The 17,891-nt window shown below is 38.5% G+C and overlaps 2 long non-coding RNA genes across 2 annotated transcripts in view; one reads left to right on the top strand and one right to left on the bottom strand.

Moving 5' to 3' along the window:
* Positions 1 to 330: 330 nt before the first annotated feature.
* The window catches only part of LOC118168358, a 66,476-nt gene continuing 48,915 nt past the window's right edge, over positions 331 to 17,891 (bottom strand). Inside the window, exons 3-4 of the long non-coding RNA XR_004751508.1 lie at positions 12,591 to 12,703; positions 331 to 1,265 (exon numbers count right to left, since the gene is read on the bottom strand). This is a non-coding gene — a long non-coding RNA (uncharacterized LOC118168358). The remainder of the gene's footprint in view (positions 1,266 to 12,590; positions 12,704 to 17,891) is intronic.
* The window catches only part of LOC118168359, a 39,634-nt gene continuing 39,402 nt past the window's right edge, over positions 17,660 to 17,891 (top strand). The window contains exon 1 of the long non-coding RNA XR_004751509.1: positions 17,660 to 17,746. This is a non-coding gene — a long non-coding RNA (uncharacterized LOC118168359). The remainder of the gene's footprint in view (positions 17,747 to 17,891) is intronic.

The following is a 17,891-nucleotide window of genomic DNA, read 5'->3' as shown; positions in this document are numbered from 1 at the left end:
CCTATCCTATCCTATCCTATCCTATCCTATCCTATCCTATCCTATCCTATCCTATCCTATCCTATCCTATCCTATCCTATCCTACCCTACCCTACCCTACCCTACCCTACCCTACCCTACCCTATCCTTAGTTATGCTAGATCCTATCCTATCTGTAGTTATGCTAGATACTTAAGAAAGGATGAGGGTATGCCTTTTCATTCTTTTTTGTTGGCATCAGAATTTGCTGTGGTCAGCACTTTATTTCATGCTGCTTTTTGTTGTCTGCCTCTAATTTCTGGCTAGGTGATGGTCCTAGCTCCATCAGAATTTGCTGTGGTCAGCACTTTATTTTATGCTGCTTTTTGTTTTCTGCCTCTAATTTCTGGCTAGGTGATGGTCCTAGCTCCTCAGTAAGTAGCAGAGCTCTGGAATCTGACTTTCTGTTCTAGGTTTCTGTTTGTTTAGAGAGACAGATCCCCCTTAGTCTGAACTATAACTGGTGAAGTTACAGATATTAGCAAGTGGGGAGTAACTTATTTGATTCAATAAATCTCATGACAAAAATAACTCTTGGAGCTGGAACTGATTGCAATGGCAATAAGTGAATCTGGAATGGCGTGTTTGTGGGAGAGTCGCTATTTTGGATGGTTGATGGGTAACAGCATTGGATATAATAACAGGGCTAGCAGCAGTGGGTAAATTGAGCCAAACAGTAAAACCGTCAGTAGAATCAGACCTCCATTTCCTTGGAATAAGCTGATTTGGAGTCCCAGAAAAAGAGTTGGAGAAATGAAGGTATGAGGAGACAGTTATACCTCTGAAGTATACTCTAGATACTAGGACAAAAGCTGGATGAGCAGATGTGTCACTGTATCCCGAGATGAGGACCAAGATTTGTTCTTGGAACTTCTCAGACCAAAGGAAGATCTGAAGGTGATGTCATACTTCCACTTCAACATTTAAAAAAATGTCTCTTGTTTTGGTTCCGATATATTTAAATGCAAAAAGTGACCAGGGATGCTTGCTGCTTCCAGAAAATCTGTCTCTGAGCAGGGTCAGCTGGAGTCACTTTTGTGATGCGGCTTGGGAAGAGGAGGAAAGAGTGACATTGGTGTTATTCTGAAACACGAGCTATATGTGTTCCATCCCATCTTGCTTTCTGCAGTTTTTCCTTATAATTCCAGGCTGTGCTGACTTTGTTTCATAAACAACAGGCGTTCCCTGCATTGATAATTTCTGTTCCCTTCTTCGTTCCCTTCTTCTCTTCCCTTCTTCGTTTGTGTCTGTGGAAAGGAAAACAAAACAGAGAAGGTCAGAAGAACAGAAGCCTGCAGTGCCCTTTCCAGACATGACAGAAACTTGATTGTGCAGTGCCTAATGGGATACATGAGATCAATGAAATCTGTGTTGCTGAGTAGTTGCAGACCTATCCATTACACCTCTTCCAGGCATCCTGCCCAGACACTGGTCAGCTGCCTTCAGTTCTTGTATTATTGGTATCATGCTTTCTTCCTAATTAGCTCTTGAATTCTTTTCCCTCACTTGTCATTTAGACATGGAATTTCTTGAGCATTCCAGAAAATGTCAGGGGGATATCAAAGAGGAGAACTAATCGAGGTACCTGTCCATCTTCCAGGAGCTGGGCGATAGAAGGTAGAACTTCACTGTGTATATGCCAGACATTAAAACATTCAATGTGTTTATTAACAGAACATACTGCTGTTCAAGTACTTGCCTTACTTGATGCTTTTAACTTAGATCCTTTTCTCAGTCAAAACTCTTATGTTCTTGATACAAGAGTATGACTTTGGCAGGGGGGTGCCTGGATGATGTCTAAATAAAACAAGTTCAGTTTGGGAAACTCACTGATGGGTGAAAGTCTGTGTCTGCTGCAACTGCAGACTTTCAATAAAAAAGGGAGAAAAGATAGCCTGTTCCTTAGTTACATTTTTCTGGGGTTAGTGAAATTCCTACATACCCACTTCAAGCCTTTGAACTAAAAACCCAGCTATTATCCCAGAGCAGAAATACAACTTTTGTCCTGATAAATGTAGGCAGAGAACTTTACTTCAACATTTGTTCCTGCTCAAATCTAAAAGCAACCTCTTGGCATTATAATTGGTTTTAGACTGTCAGTGCACAAAAGAATTGGAAGAATGTGCCTTTCTGATGACGTCGGATGCTCAGTGTGTGCTGTCATCATGTTATTCATGATAGTTCCTGCCTTCCTACTGTTGTTTGGATTAGATATTAGGAATAAATTCTTCTTTGGCTTCTGGAACTTCATGCTTCTTATGTCTGGCAATCCGCATCCCTGCACAGAAGATCTGATGAAGAATGATTCTCTGGTCGGAGGAAGACATAGTTCCTTCAACTTCCCAACCCTGTTACCTGCATTTTATAAGCCATACCTCTGAGCTGAGAACTGTAAGGTGAGGACCACATGGCTGAGAGCAGGGTTGATGTTGGATGTTGATTACATGTTGAAACTGATGTGATCCACTTCTGCACTGGGGAGCAGGGCTGGGAAAGTTCCTAGGGTCACCTGAAGCCCTGGGGCTACCTCCTCTCTTGGTTTGCCCAGAAGCCTCATGCTAGCCCTGTTCAGCTCATGGGCATATAATAAGGATCTGAAATCTCAAGAGTCACAGGATGTAAAGCTGGCACTTGAAAATTCTCAGTTGTCAGGCAGCTCCCCATCTTGACTTAAAGAAGTATCTGTATATATTCCAAGATATTAATGCTCACATTTTGGAGGTGCGGTAACATGTGGGCCTTTTGTTTTTCATGTTTTGCACATAAATAGATCCAAAATGAAATTAACAACTCCCTGGTTGATAATTACTTTGAAGGGAATGAGATCTGATTTATACAAGCCCACTGGTTAGGGAGATAAATAAGAGATCTTAAATTAAGAATGAGGGGAATAAAGGTCAAACGCATAATGGCTGAGATGCATGTAAGGGAGGAAAAATTAGCTTTTGTGCCATATCTTTTTATAGAAATGTTTAGTTTTAAAAGTCATAGTACAGTGGTGTAAAATGGAATATTTTTATTAAATATCATATCATTGAAATGACGTACACTTGAGATTAGTAGACACTGATTAAAACTAGTTAGTAAAGATTTTTTTTTTTTGCCATTTCCTTCCAAAAGTTAGACAATTTGGTTTTGCCTGCTTTGGGAGCTACACAGAGGTGAGAAGGTTGGTCTCAGCCTGATGGAGATGAGAGAATAACAGAAGGCTTCTTGGGGATTAGTGATGAAGATCTGGGAGGCATCTGCCTGGGGATCTGAATGTGTTAGCTCTCCCAGGGCCCAAAAAGTTGAAGTCTGGACTGGGCTCAAATCATGTTTCACACAATTCTTTCTATCAGTTTAAGCTCTATGTTTCTAACCCCTTCACACTCTTTTTGGGGTTTAGAGTGAAATTAAATGTGATAAAGCCAAAAAAACTCTACTTAAACAAACTATCTTCTCATTTCTTGCCCTTGTACCACCCTCCTAAGTTGCCTTATCCTGTTTCCCATACAAAGAATCCAGGTCACATATGCAACTTTTACAAAGAATATTAAAAATCTATTCAAATACTACCAGATGGATGACTGAGGGATAAAATAAATACAAATAATAATAATAATAATAAACATTAAGTTTGGTGATACCGATGTGAAATCTCACCAGTTCCAGAGCCTCCAAAACTTTTTCTTCTTTGTTGCCTACTCATTAGCCCATTTCAGGCTGGTCTGTATTAAACAATCATAGGCTACTGTCATAGCTGATAAGTCATGTGAGCAAACTCAGTCATACAGCACCAACATGCAAGCATTCAGAAGATCAGGAACACACTCTCAGGTGTATATTCCCTGTGCTAATTTGAAACTCATATGCAAGCAGGGTTGGTTGCACAAATATCTTCCCATTACAGCTGGACTGAGCACATGAGAAAAATAATCATTAAGGCTGGAGCAATGGGAATATCTGACCATGCTTCATACTAACGGATCTCCTACATCTTGGTGCATTGCACCTTTTCATGTTAAAAGGCCTCAAATTCTCAATGAGCTTAATCACTTGAATAGACAACAGAACTGGTCAGATGTTAGGGCTTGGAAATTATTAAGGTGCATTGGAGGCTCTGGGACCTTCTGCTGTGGGACTTGCCTGTCCTGAGTGTTTCTGTAGTGCTGTCAGAGGCCATTTTGTTTGCATTCTGCAAACCGTAGACTTCCATTAAGATAATTAGTGGAATATAATGTGCTTGACTGATGCATCTCCCTAAAGGGATAGTGCTTTAAAAATAAGAGCCTGAATTCTCACTTACATTGAGGCCATTCTACATCATTCTGGCAAGCATAAGAGGTCTTTCAAGTGGGTGTAGAAATAACTTATGGCCCGTTTACACAGCCAGATCAGTGTGAACTGACCTTCATATAAATGACAACCAGGCCCCAAATCGTTAAGTTACTTTTTTTAAAGATCCAACTTGGCCGAGGATGCTTTGAGAAGGGAAGTGAAGTGTTTTTCTTTCTTTTTTTTTTTTTTTTTCTTCTCAAATTAGTCAAATGAGGTTGATCGCTTTAAAGGATGGAAGAGTTCACCACGGCTCCAGAAAAACATCAAGTATGAGAGCCTAGATTATGTCAGAAGACATGCAGCAGCCCACGCATTAGACTTGAAATCTGTGCTCGCACCTGCCCCGACTCATTTTTTTTCCCTTTGCATTTATTGAGATGACACAATGTCAACAGAATTCTGCAAACTTTATGACAAAATTGTGACAGATCTGCAATGGCAGAATGACTTATGGAAATGTTGAAGTGGCTTCTCAATCAAGTCTCAGGATAGCTTGTGACTCCATTGTCTTAGAGGTCAGAAGTCAGACTCCACCGTGGAGAGACATCGCTTGATTCTGGTCCAATTTTCTGCCATATGCTGGAGGTGGGAGGGGGGAATCAAGGCTTTTAATTGCTCAATCCCTATGTTTTCTCATCTGCATTCCCCAAGCTAAAAATGCTTTCCATAGCATACACCATTGTTTGTAATGTGGTCTGATAAGTTTTTAAAAGGCCTAAGATCTAATTCCTCATGGATTTGCCTCTTTCCAAATCATTTACCATTGCCCAGAACTAAGCAATGGATTGACATGGACATAAGCCGGTAGGTAATGAGTTGGTAGCATTTCACTCTCATTTCACATTTGCAGAGATAATTTCACAAAGTATAGAGGAATGACTGGTCTGACCTGTTGCACACTGTGAAATGGACAGCTTGGATATGCTATCCAGCCACGGATGGATGTGCAGAGGCTACTTACCTGAGGTACTTTGCTTACCCCAGTGGAGAATGACTTTTTGTTTCAATCACCACTGACAGATTTTATTTATTTATTTATTTATTTATTTATTTATTTATTTATTTTCCAAATGTACTGCTTAACATGATTTTCATGAAGTGGTAAACATGCATTTCATGAATCGAAAAAGGGGAAGCAAGAAACAAACTGCTTCTCTGGTGCATATACAATTTAAAATCATGGATGGAGAGATCTACCCTATTGAGAACACAAACCTACTTTTGCCACTGGAGTAAGATTTAGGGGGGAAGGACAAGTAGGGGGGAAGGACATGAGAAGAAGAGGAGTGATGACTTCTTTCCCAAGTCCTACATTTCCAAGTGTGCAAGTAATATATCCTACGGAGAATGTCTACAACTTTCCCTAACAGCATTTTATTGACAGAAAAAACAACAACAACAACAAAAATTCTTTTTCTAGAGTATTTTTCTCATTGCAGTTACCAACTCCCTCTCACCTCTTCAGATTTGGATGCACCATCACTCTACACTGACTTCACAAAAATGCCCCCCCCCCCCTTCAACAACAAAGAACAAAAACAAAACAAACAAAAACAAGAAATAGAAAATTCTGTTATGCGGATGAGAAATTGTTAGTCCTTATTGCAGCTAAAAAGGGATGAGAAGCTTGGCAGTGCAGCTGAGCTACTGTGAGAGATGGAGACCAGACAGATGGACAGTGGCTGGAAGTTCACATGGTGATAATGGGCTCAGCAACAGATATAGACCCAGCAAATTAGCCAAACAAAACTCCTTGGTTATCTGCCTGTTTCTGTCTCTGTCTCCTGCACCTCAGATGGGGTATTGTATCCAAGACATGTTAAACATGATTCTGCGATGAAAGCAGAAAAGCTGAAGTATTTGGAGGGAGAGCTCAAGTTACCTATTTGTGCTGGCAACATTAAGAAACACTATTTCTATTCCCAGCAACCACAGTTCAGCAGCAGGCTTGACTATTGAGTGAAGAGATGCAATGAAAGGAAAACTGTGAGCACATTGCATTTCAGTGGCTTTCCCTGATAGAAACCTCTTCACAGTTTACTGAAAGACAAGGAAACTCAGATGCTTCTGCACAACTTTAGTGTGGCAGGCGGGTACCATGACCGCTGCTTGTTTATATTTAATGACTATAACATTATGGTACCATTTGTTTATTTAAAGATGAACTTCTGTGCTCAGTCAAACTTTAGACACATTATTTAAACATAAATCAATTTGCCAATCATGTATCTGTGACTATTTCCCTCCATAAATAGTTAATAATTGAATAATTGAAGATAAATGTTTGTAAACATGAGCTTTTTTTTTTTTTTTTTTTTTTTTTTTTTTTTTTTTTTTTTTTCCTCCGCTCTCATTTCCTTCTGCTCATTCAAATCAAGAGGTCATTTTAAACTTCTGTTTTTATTATTTTATTCTGGAATCTCTTATTTTCTTTGGGGATGTGGAAATGTCCACAACCAAACAACTCAATGGGTGGATAACGAGCATTCAGCGTGAATCATATAAAAGAAGAGAGAGAAAGACTAGGAGAAAAACATTCACAAATGAATTCACAGTCTTCCAGGATTACTGAAAAAGGCAAAATGAAAGAACCAACCCATTCTTCAGACAGTGTCAGAATAAGAGGTAAATATAGTGCTGAACCATTTTTAACCCATTAACTGGTTAGGATAAACAAATGAGACTTACTTCAGCTGGCTAAAATGCATTAGAGCTGTACCTGTTTCTTTTCACTATGGTTTACACAATCATTAGGAATACAATGTTTTTCCTAGATAAAGGAAAAACCTAATTCAGCTATAACCTCTTAAAACCTCCTGTTGTTCTCATAAGAAAATACTGGCCAATGATAAATTGGAAACATGAAATTGAGTATTGCAGATCTTATTCTGAAATGAGGTTGTCTGGAAAACAGAAATTTTCAGTATGTTTTAAGGTATCAACACATTTTGCTCATCCATTATGAGATGGAGAAGTTTTGAAAATTTTGTTGTATGTGGAACATTATTGTCCAAGCTCTGAATAATTTTGAATGGGGATTTATTAAATATTGATCATGAAAAGCAAAGTCAAGCAGAGCAAGGATTTGAACCTGCAGTTGCTTCGTCACATACATACTACACTTGCTAACAGGTCCCTCTGCTTGTGTGCTCAGCCTCAGCTAAGAGGACTGTGGTTTTTGATATCCTGCTGTTTGGCCTGTTTGGCCTGTTTGACTGTCTTCCTTTCTTGCTTTTACCCTCTCCTAAATAACAGTTTGGAAGATGAGTAAATATGGAATTGGGTCAAAGGGAAGGAAGTGCTTGAAATATAGCTGGATCTCCATAGAAATATATTTTCATTCTATTTTTTTTTTTTTTTTTTACTGAGCTTAAAGGTTAATATTCAAAACATTAGTAAAGTTTTCACCATTCCTTTCCTGGATGCCTGAACAGATTGTCAGTATATGGAGAAGAATCCAAAAGTTACTAGTTTTTGACAATATTCATAGTGTCTGGTGCCTGATAAAAGTAAAGATTTTCAACAACAAAAATATGCATATCACTTTATTTTTAAAGGTGTTACTGCAGAGAAGACACTGTTTTAAATTGCTTGCTGTTTGTTGGGGACAGGACAATATGAGGGTGGATTCAGTAATTCATTTTCTTCTAGCATATTGCTCTCCTAAAATATACCATTTCCTGCTCTGTTCCTAGAAGACCTTATGTGCCATGGGGCCCAATTGCTGATATACTGTTTTTTTTTTTTTTTTTTTTTTTTTTTTTTTTTTTTTTCTTGAAAGGTGCTGTGTGCCTGTGACTTCGTTACATACTGATGGCACTGCTCAGCCTCTCCTCGAATGGGAACTTGAGAAAGTCAGGAGTGAGTCAACACTTCTGCGGGAGACAAGGGAAATACCATGAATACAAGGATAGGGGAACAGTTTTTGCCTAAACCTATGGTGTGATGGGATGGCTGACTGCATGGTGCTTTTTGGAGGCTTTTCTGGTTTGTCATTTTTTTAAGTCTACTTTTAAGTCTTTGAATACCAAACTGCTAGTGATTGCCAACACTCATGAGTAGTAGCACTCTTTGTTCTGTTTTGGACAGTGCCTAGCACACTGGATCCAGAATCACTCTAGGATTTGTAGCACTATAATACATACAGAAATAAGGTCGGAAATTATTCCTAACATGCAGGGATTCCAGCCATACTATACATGGATTTTTTTTTATTTCAAATGGTTACTGAAACCTTTTCATCTAAAGAGTGGACCTCTGGACTGGACCTGCCATGAGTTATATCTGCACTTTTAGGTCAATGAGTGTGTCCAAAGTGAAAGCCTCTGTCAACATCAGCTGATGTTTCCTTGGTGACCGTGGCACAATATTGGGCAACTAGGCTAATCCAAAATGTAGTTATTTAAACATTTATTATTTTATAACACTGTGTTAAAATTTAAACACATTTTAAACTATTCCAGCTGCCTCTTTATTTTTAACTCTATAATATCAATAGTTGAACTGTAAGGAGTTAATCACTTTTTCCTAATTTTCTTTTATAAATATGTGATTAGCCTGAATTATTAGGAAGGCACAATAGCTTTATTCTTCCTGTCAACTATGTGCAGAGAAATCAGGATTAGTAATCTCCAGGGATCAGGACTGATTTGGTGCAGGCAGGCAGGAGGACGGCTAACTTTTGAACCTAAGAGGGCTTTGCTGGGCAAGGGTGACAGCTGTAGCATCTTTAGCCTGGATTTGAATTTGAATTCTATCTACCAGTGCAGCAAGGCTATGACTTGGCAATATGTTATAATAATCTTTGTGACACAAATGTCGGGGGCTTTTTGTTACATATCCTCAAAGAGATTTAGGTAATTAATGTTAAATTGATGATATAAAACCTCCATTCTATCTCCCTTACTAATTCTGATCTACTGTAAATAGACATAAATATTCACAGACCAATAATCCCAGCACTGTTTAGGGGTTTTGATTTCTTTTTTATCATGAGTGTGAGGTCAATAGTTGCTGTATGATATTCAGCTCTGAATCTGAAAGAGTTTATATTGAAAAACATTGACAAAACAGGGATGGGACCTGAATATGTTCTCCCGCCAAGAAGGCCATATACTATTTCATACTGTAGGCTAAAGTGAGAAAATGGGCCAATGTGTCAGAATTTATCAGCTTTTCAACACAGTTGTGGGCTATTAAATGTTTATGTAGCAGATGGGAACAGTGGAGAAATACAGGGCATAGAACACATGCCGTGTTGGGCCAAGAGGAAAGGAAGTTCTGCAGCCTTCCCCCTTTGCTGTAGTATGAACCTATGACACTATTGCCCAGAGGCAAAAAAGCTACCTGCAGAGATGTCAGCAGTAAGGAAAAAAGAAATTACAGTGAAACACAAACATTCTGCTCTGCAGAGATGCTTTTCTAAGTCCGTTAGGCTTTTTGTCCATTTGGCTCCATCTTGGCAAAAACAGAGGGGAATTATCTGAGGTAGGACTAGGGCATAGAGATGATGCAAAATGAGGGGAATTAAAAGAGTGGAGAATAACTGAGGCTGGAGTATTTGGGATGAAATTACTGACAATGGAATGCAATGGGCCAGAGAACTGATGAGAAGTACAAGCTAAGAAAATCCCATTTCTTAGGAAAATTTGGGTGAAATAGTATATCCAATGGGGAAAATCTTCCCATGCTAACAGGAGCGTAGAACTGAAAAGAATTTCAGTGGTCTTATGCTTGATATGCGTATTTTGCTAGGAACTGGGATCCATTTTTCTCAACAAGAGAGAGCTCAGAAAGAAAACTCTGCCTGAGTTTTTCAGTCAATTAGCATATTCTTTAATTAATGAATTAAATTAGAGAATTAAATTTGGGCAATTGGTGAGGATAGATAGCAGTGTTGTAAATTTTACACTTTGGGGATACTTTTGCTCTGGCCCCTTCTTTCCTAAATGATTGGTTAATAAATCTGACTAATGAAGCATGCAGATAAAAGGTAAAATTTTCAAATGCATCTAATTGACTTAGAATCCAAAGCCAATGGGATTTATTGTCCTTAAGTCATTTAGATGCCTCTAGAAATTTTACTCATATATTCCATTGTTAACATTGATAAAATAATGAACACTTACAGTCCACAAGGGGAAAAAATGGAAAAGTAAAAAAAAAAAAAAAAAAAAAAAAAAAAAAAAAAAAGATTACTTATGGACTTCCAGAACTGAGCTGAGCACAGAAATAACTCCACAGATCTTGTGACTGAAACTGACCTAAGAGGTCCTGGCACTCTACACCAAATATGCATCAAATAACAAATGACTAAACTGGTGATACAGTGATTTGTGGTGCTCTGTAATGTTTTCTCATCTCGTGCAGAAGGTTGGAATAATTTCCTAGAAGCCCCTGCTGCTGGCCAAGAAATTCCTAAGTCTATGGTCTGTCTTATTCTCTTTCCATTCTCTTATTCTCTTTCCATTCTCTGAACAGCGTGTTTAAGGCTATTCCTGATTAACATCTCCCCTCCTCCCCCCTCCCCAATACCTTTTGTTTTGTACCTCTCTAAGGTCTGGTAACACCATGTCAGGGCTGCACATGTGGGTGCACTCCTACATGTTGTATAGCACAGCCCCCTCTGGCTGAGTCATCTCCTCCTGGGCCAGTTCCAGGGGCTGTAAATGAGTAAACATAAAATGAGTAAATGGCATTCCAGGCTGTATGGGCCACAGAGTAGGAGAAGGTAAAAACATAGGTGCCACAGAGAGGGGTGTGAGATGACAAGGAATTGTGGGAGCCTCCATGTGCAGGACTTTAAGGCCAGGCAGTAGACTTAGTTTTCTTTAGTTTATCATATTTAGCCTCAGAAGTTATTCACAAATTCACTGGTGTTTGCAGTGTTTTCAGTCTTGTTTTCAAATTGTAGGGTTTATTGTGATGACAGTGGCATTGTTCATTACGCTGTCAAAAAAGCCATGCAGCAAGATGACTTCCAATAGTTCAGCTTGTTCAGATTGTACGTGTCTGCTCATACTTCTCCACAAATCCTCAGAAGTTATTGACATTGTATTAATGTGCTCACTTCAGTTTAAGGTGGCCTTGACAGGATGTTTTTGACCCTAGCTGTATCTTTGTCTCAATGTGGTAACTTTAAAAGACTACAAGAAATGCATGAGCATTGTTCTGGTATTCAGTTTCAGAAAAGCTTAAAGCTAATGGCTGTTTTTCTATCTTCATACTCTTTGTTCAATAGCAAATAGACCAAATTCAGAGGTCCCATGTTCATTCAGTTTTTGCTCTAAGCTTTCTATGAGTTTGAGACCATTTAGCAGCCTGGGTGAACATTAGAAAATAAGATCAGCAGATAGAGTTAGAGTCTTTGCTAAACAAAAGTTTTCACATTTCTATTAAAATATTTAATATTTAAAATATTCAGTTTTCAGCACTGCCATGAGCAGTTACAGTTTACATCATAGCATCATCTTAGAAATACAGTGTGATGATTCAGCTTCTGGGACCAGTCCCCTTTTTTTTTTCTACCCTCTTTTTCAAATGAAAACATTTTTGACATTTGAGGACAACATGCATGAAAGGCTTTATACTACAGAATGTTGAGATAAGCAGGGAAGAACTTCCTCATGTGAACCATGGGAGTTCCTCAAATTAGTCACACTGATAAATAATAGACTGTACCTACTGAGCTTCCCTTTGAAACAGACTTCTGTGTGCTGAAGGGAAATCTAGTATTGGATTCTTCCTTTTAAATTGCTCATTCTGTTTTGCATCATGCTTTGCAGACAGCTGATATTAGTTACTGATGTTTGTATGAATTGAAAAGTTGGGAAAATACTGCTGTATAAGTGTACTCTTTCCTTTTGCTAAATGTCCAGCAAATCCCACTTGAAGAATGTCTTATTTTACCTCTATATTACTTCTCACACCACCTTTCTTCTAAGGTTTTTGTGGATTGTTCTCCAATTGTCTAAATACATGCCAACTCACTATTTGTCTTGTTCCACTATTTCCTTTCCATTGTATAGCTCCCCTTCACAAGACCAAAACAAACAGTCCTCTACAATTCGTATGGCACTAACATACTGTAGCCTCTGCTAAACACCCAGTGAGAGTCAATGCCTTCTTAGCTAAAGGTTTGTTATGAGTTATGTTGTCCTTGCATATTTAGCTGGTAAGGATGACAATACCTCACAGCAGATCTGAACTAACTCCTTTGAGTTGTGCCAAACGGCAGAACAGCCCTGGTTTACCTTGTATCCCACGACAACAGACTTGATGGCTGCCAAAGAGATCCAGAGGCAGTCGAGCGTGACAGCCGACATCAAAGCGAGAATGCCACACCTTGATCCAGACTTCACTCTACCTGCCGGGGCAAACTTATTAACATGACCACCCTGAGAATTCAAAGGAGCAAACACATACAGGCACACAAAACCCAACTGCTCAAATTTGAAAATGAAAATAGAAGTCTAGACAGCTTTTCTTCAGAATTCATCATTGTTGACCTAATTATTTGGATCCTGTCCTTTATCTTGCTCTTTTCAAAGAACAAGAAGAATAGTTAATTTAACTTAATAGAATAATTGAATGTCATAATTGCGTGTTTTTTTTTTTTTTTTTTTTCCACTTCAGCAATAATGTTTTAGTTAAGCTGCAGTCTCTCTCTGTAAAGCTGCTAACAGCCAGGCTGCTCACACAATGAATTAGTTACTTCTTTGTTTCCTTGCAGGACCATTTGGACTAACCTAAATTGATGATTTGTGTATTTGTGTACATGCATGTGCTCTACTGTTTGTATCTATGATGTCCTAAGCTGTAAGTGAGATCTCCATTCATGATTTGCCAGAACTACATGCAAGAACTACTCTACTACAAGTAGGCGTTTGGTATACAAGTAGATTTGTACAAGTACAATTTTTTTTGTTTGTTTGTTTGTTTTTTTAGATGGGATACTTGCTTTTGTCTGCCTAACCAAAGTTAAGGAAGAGAAAGAGTTCAAACTGCACATAGTTTGAAATTTGCAGAGTGTAAACACGTTTTATTTTTTACAAAATTAAAGATTAACTGGGAATATTTCTCAGTCATCTAAATTGTACAGGATATGGGAATGGGTAATGCCATTTAAATGAATCTGGTGAGCCCTCTTCTAGAAGAAAGGATTGATGACATTTTGATGACTTCAGTGGTAAAGTGGCTGTGAAAAGATCTGACTAATACAAAGTGGAAATTTCGTAATAACTTTAACGAGCTCCACAATTTCTCACATTTATAGTGTCTTCCATCTTGTAAATCCCTAAGCACTTCACAACAATATAAAGCACCAGTGAAAAGCAGCTACCTCTAGGGCAGAAAGTGGTGACCGGCTGGCTCCCAGCAAAGTACATAGCAGTGAAATGAGAAGGAAAAGTCATTTTTGCCAAGTAAACTGGATTATAAATTAAAAGTAAGTATTGTATTGCCTAAAGGAAATGCTTTGTCAGACACTGTGCCCCTTTTTCATTCCCCTTTAAAGAAAGCATTGTGAATGAAGAGCATGTTCTGGTTATTAAATTATTTGTCTATCTCAGCCTTTCCCCGACTGTGGTCTGGAGTACATTTATTAGTGGTTTGTGGAGACTTTCTGGTCATAGCGGCGAGACAACTTTAGTTTTCAAATGGTGCTTTTAGCTTCATGTAGCCTCACCCTGGATTTTTCTACTGCCCAAACTCCCACTGAGTATTCCAGTCCCATATGGTACAGTAGGGAATATTAGAAATGCTGGGGGTATAGAATGATTAGGAAACTTGATTTTTTGGTCAAGATCAAATCTGGTACACTTCTGCAACTTACATGCTGAATTCATGTTTTGTGCAGCAGAGCATGCAGTCTGAAATGACGACCAACATTCGAACAGAGGAAACAACAAAAATACATTAATGTTCTGGTATGATAAGAATAACCCTATTAAAAAGGGATTGATCCCAAACTGCCTCCTAAAACCTTATTCATTTTTGTTTGTTTGTTTGTTTGTTTGTTTGTTTGTTTTGTTTTCTCCCCGGCCCCCCCCCTCCTCTCCCCCACAATCCGCGCCCCCCAATGGGGGAGAACAGAGAACAAGAAAATTTATTAATTTTACCAGAATAACATATGTTCATTTTAATCTCCCTTCTTGAATACTGTCTTAACAATATTTTTCCACATAGGTTTATAAATAGAGTCCATAATAGGGATTGTGAAATAGAGAGAAGATATTGTTCATGACAAATTCCCTATTTAAAGCTGTTGAACATTGTAAATGTGTTTAGAATCATGACGCTAATAAATATCCTCTGGTCTAAAATTTGGCTTAAGATGGGTCAGAATGAAATGCTCTAATATTAAAGGTGTACTTTTACAAAAAAAGCTCATAGCTGAGATAAGTCAATACGAATGCCTTCAAAGAAAGATCCCAAAATGCAGTCAGAAGAGATTAGCCTAGAGCAGCGCATTGAATCTGAGTTCCTTCCAGTATACGTGCGTCATTCTCAGTTTCTTGCCTTCTCTTCTGGAAGAACCAAAACTATAATAGAATTGCTGTGAAATTCAATTATATTCCAGTTTTGCTAATTTACAAAATTTCAAGAAGACAGTTCACAGATTTTTGCATAACAAGATCCAAACACCTCATAATCCATTAAATTCTAGTACAAACCTACAAACATCAGTTCATCTCTACAGGGTAGAAATTAGGAAGCTTTTGTGTGCATGTAAGTCAAATGAGTGTGAAATTCTGGTCTATGCCCTGCAATAACAGTAACAACCTCATTTAATTCCCCTATCTGTCAAATAAATGTAATCAGTGAGAAAGTTTGATACCGATCTGGACTTTTCTGGCCCAGTTTTGTCACGTGTCTGCATTTATTTGCTTGCCATTTTATATTGATTGCATGCTAATTTTACATCATGATTTCCAGGATGATTAGCATGCCTTTTGAGTTGTGTATTCTCTCCAACTTCCATTGCACACTTCAGGCATAGATAATATGTAAATACTTCCATTCTGCAGGGGTTTCCACTGTATGCTCTTTGGATTTAGTTACTCTGTGAAGTAAATAGTGGTGCTAGTTGATCTCTTCATAACAAATAATTCATCCAGCAGATTCAGTTCTTCTGTAAATGTAATGCATACAAGCTGATTGTTATTTCCCCAAAATTTGTTCATTATTTGTAATTGTCTGCTGAGTTATTTTTGTCAATAATCTGTACCCTATGAATTATCTGTAATTTGAACACTATGATTATTTGCTTTAAGTCATTCCTTGTGCATGTCTGTTCACCTGTTTCACATGGTTTTATTTATGGTTCCTGATTAGGTAGGCTGGCTTTGAGGAATAGGTGCTTTAGATGGATTCCTTGCTTAAGTTCTAAGTGTGGAGAGGACTGAATGTCTCAAGAAGAAAGATGGTGAAGAACAGTTCTTGGAAGGAAAGAGGGAAGGAAGGAAAGAAGAGAGAGGAGAGAAAAACTGTCCTCTTATCCTTAAAAGATTTTTTTCTTGAGATAGACACATAGGTCTGAAAACAAAAGTTTCAATTAATAGGTTACTGTGCTCAGTAGTACTTCATAATATTGATATTAAGGCATATTAAAATTACAATAGGTTTTTGAGGCCTCATCCAGGATGATACCCAATCAATAATACTGGTTCTGCCAAGAACAATTAAGAGATTCATGCAGAGCCATTGTGCTCACGTAGTTGTGTCTCCCGGTATCACACAGACACAGAAAATCTCACAGAGAATTAGAAATTAATGGAAGTAAACTGTGCTTTAAAAATCCTACTTGATTTTAAAAAAACTAGGGAGAATTTACCCTGAACTGGAAAAAAAAACAGAATTATGGAGTTAAATTATTTAACTGAGGTGACAGACTGGATCAGTGGCCATCCTGCAGATAGGTCCCAGCCTTCAAGGTTCCTAAGCTGGTGCCATGTCCATAAACTGCCACCATCCCCACTCAGCTCTTTCATGTTCCTAGAGAAGCTGAGGACCAGGTCTGACCCATTTAATATTTGATGCCTCTGGAAAGGAACTGCTGTTGCATTCTCCAAATCCAGAACATAATGACAATCCACACACTTTTATGTATCTGCCAAGCACATGGGTTGAGTCTGTTAGTCTTTATTTTATGTACCTTCATCATTCACCCACCACTCCTCACAGTCACCAATCAGGTGTACATGTGTGGGGCTCTTTGCAGTGAGTGCATTTGCCAGCATACCTGCAGGAGGAAATTTAACTTCTGATCTAGATTTTACATCTGGCTGGGCTTTATGTGAGCACCTGTGGTAGAGACTTCATCAAGGGTAAATTAATGAACTTTCTGTCGAACCTGGCCAAACCTTTTTTTTTTTTTTTTTTTTTTTTTTTTTCTGTCTCAGCCAGCATAAGGTAAAAATGATTTCTGGCATTATGAGTTCTCTCTCTTTCATTGAACCAAGACACACCCTAAGTAAATGAAAACTCAGATAATAATTAAATATGTATGCACACATGCTCTCACACACACAAGCATGCACACACACACACACATATATATATATCACTCCAATAATATCCTAACTGTAGCTGCTCTGGGGCCAGCTTCATGTAGGGTGGGCACATATTTGCACCAGATTTCAAACTAAAAGCATGTCTAATTCTGTGAAGTCACAGGCATATTCATTTCCTGGTTTTAACACGCTCATATGGCATGTAAAGTTTTGAAAGGTTAGGCTGAAAAGATCATAAGCCATGTTGTTAGCATGTGTGAGATTTGGTAGCTTTTTGCAACATGCTGAGATCCTCAGATGGCAGGTGCTATATAAGTGCCATGTATCATTATTTGTAATATTAGCATTCAATTACGTATTAATCGCTTGCATGAATGAAAGGAGATTTTACTGTACGGTTCTGACTTCCCTCCCCATGCTTTTGGATAATCTCTACAGCACAAGAATATATTTGCTTGGACCAGGTCTATGATAATGAGTGTAAACACGGAACTCAGTTTTTAATCTGTTTTTGATATTGTGTTTTGTTTAAAGCTGGATAGCCCATTGTCATTCAGATGTGGGACTGCTGATGAAAGTCAGCTATGAAATAAATTCAAAGCTGTACCTTAACTCACTGTGCAAGGGTGCATACATCCTCTTAAGGCATTGGTAGGGAAGAAGAGGTTAATCCTTAAGCTGGCTAGAAAAGGGACCACAGTTGTATCGCCATCCTGTAGAAATTAGGCCAGCTGTGGGGAGTTAATTGCTTCCTATACACACCCCTCCATGCACAGCTTAAAAAGGGTGTGTTGGGAGGGCCCTCGTTTGGCAGGGGGAATGAGATAAGAAGGAAGTTGGGTCTGGTATTTGAGATCAGGTCTGAACAAGGTCCTGCTCTCTGGTGCTTTCCTGGTGTGAGTACCTCTTAAGCTGGGTAGAAACAAGCCATTCTTACATGAGAGCTGCTGGTGAGGAGGGAAAGTTATTTCTTGTGGTCTTTGAAATGGGGCATCCTTCCTGGATGATTTTCTTCTCAGAATGATGAGTTTCAAAATGTTG

The sequence above is a fragment of the Oxyura jamaicensis genome, chromosome 5 (genome assembly GCF_011077185.1).
Source record: "Oxyura jamaicensis isolate SHBP4307 breed ruddy duck chromosome 5, BPBGC_Ojam_1.0, whole genome shotgun sequence".
Taxonomy (NCBI): Eukaryota; Metazoa; Chordata; class Aves; order Anseriformes; family Anatidae; genus Oxyura; species Oxyura jamaicensis.
This window is presented reverse-complemented; position numbering and strand designations above follow the sequence as displayed.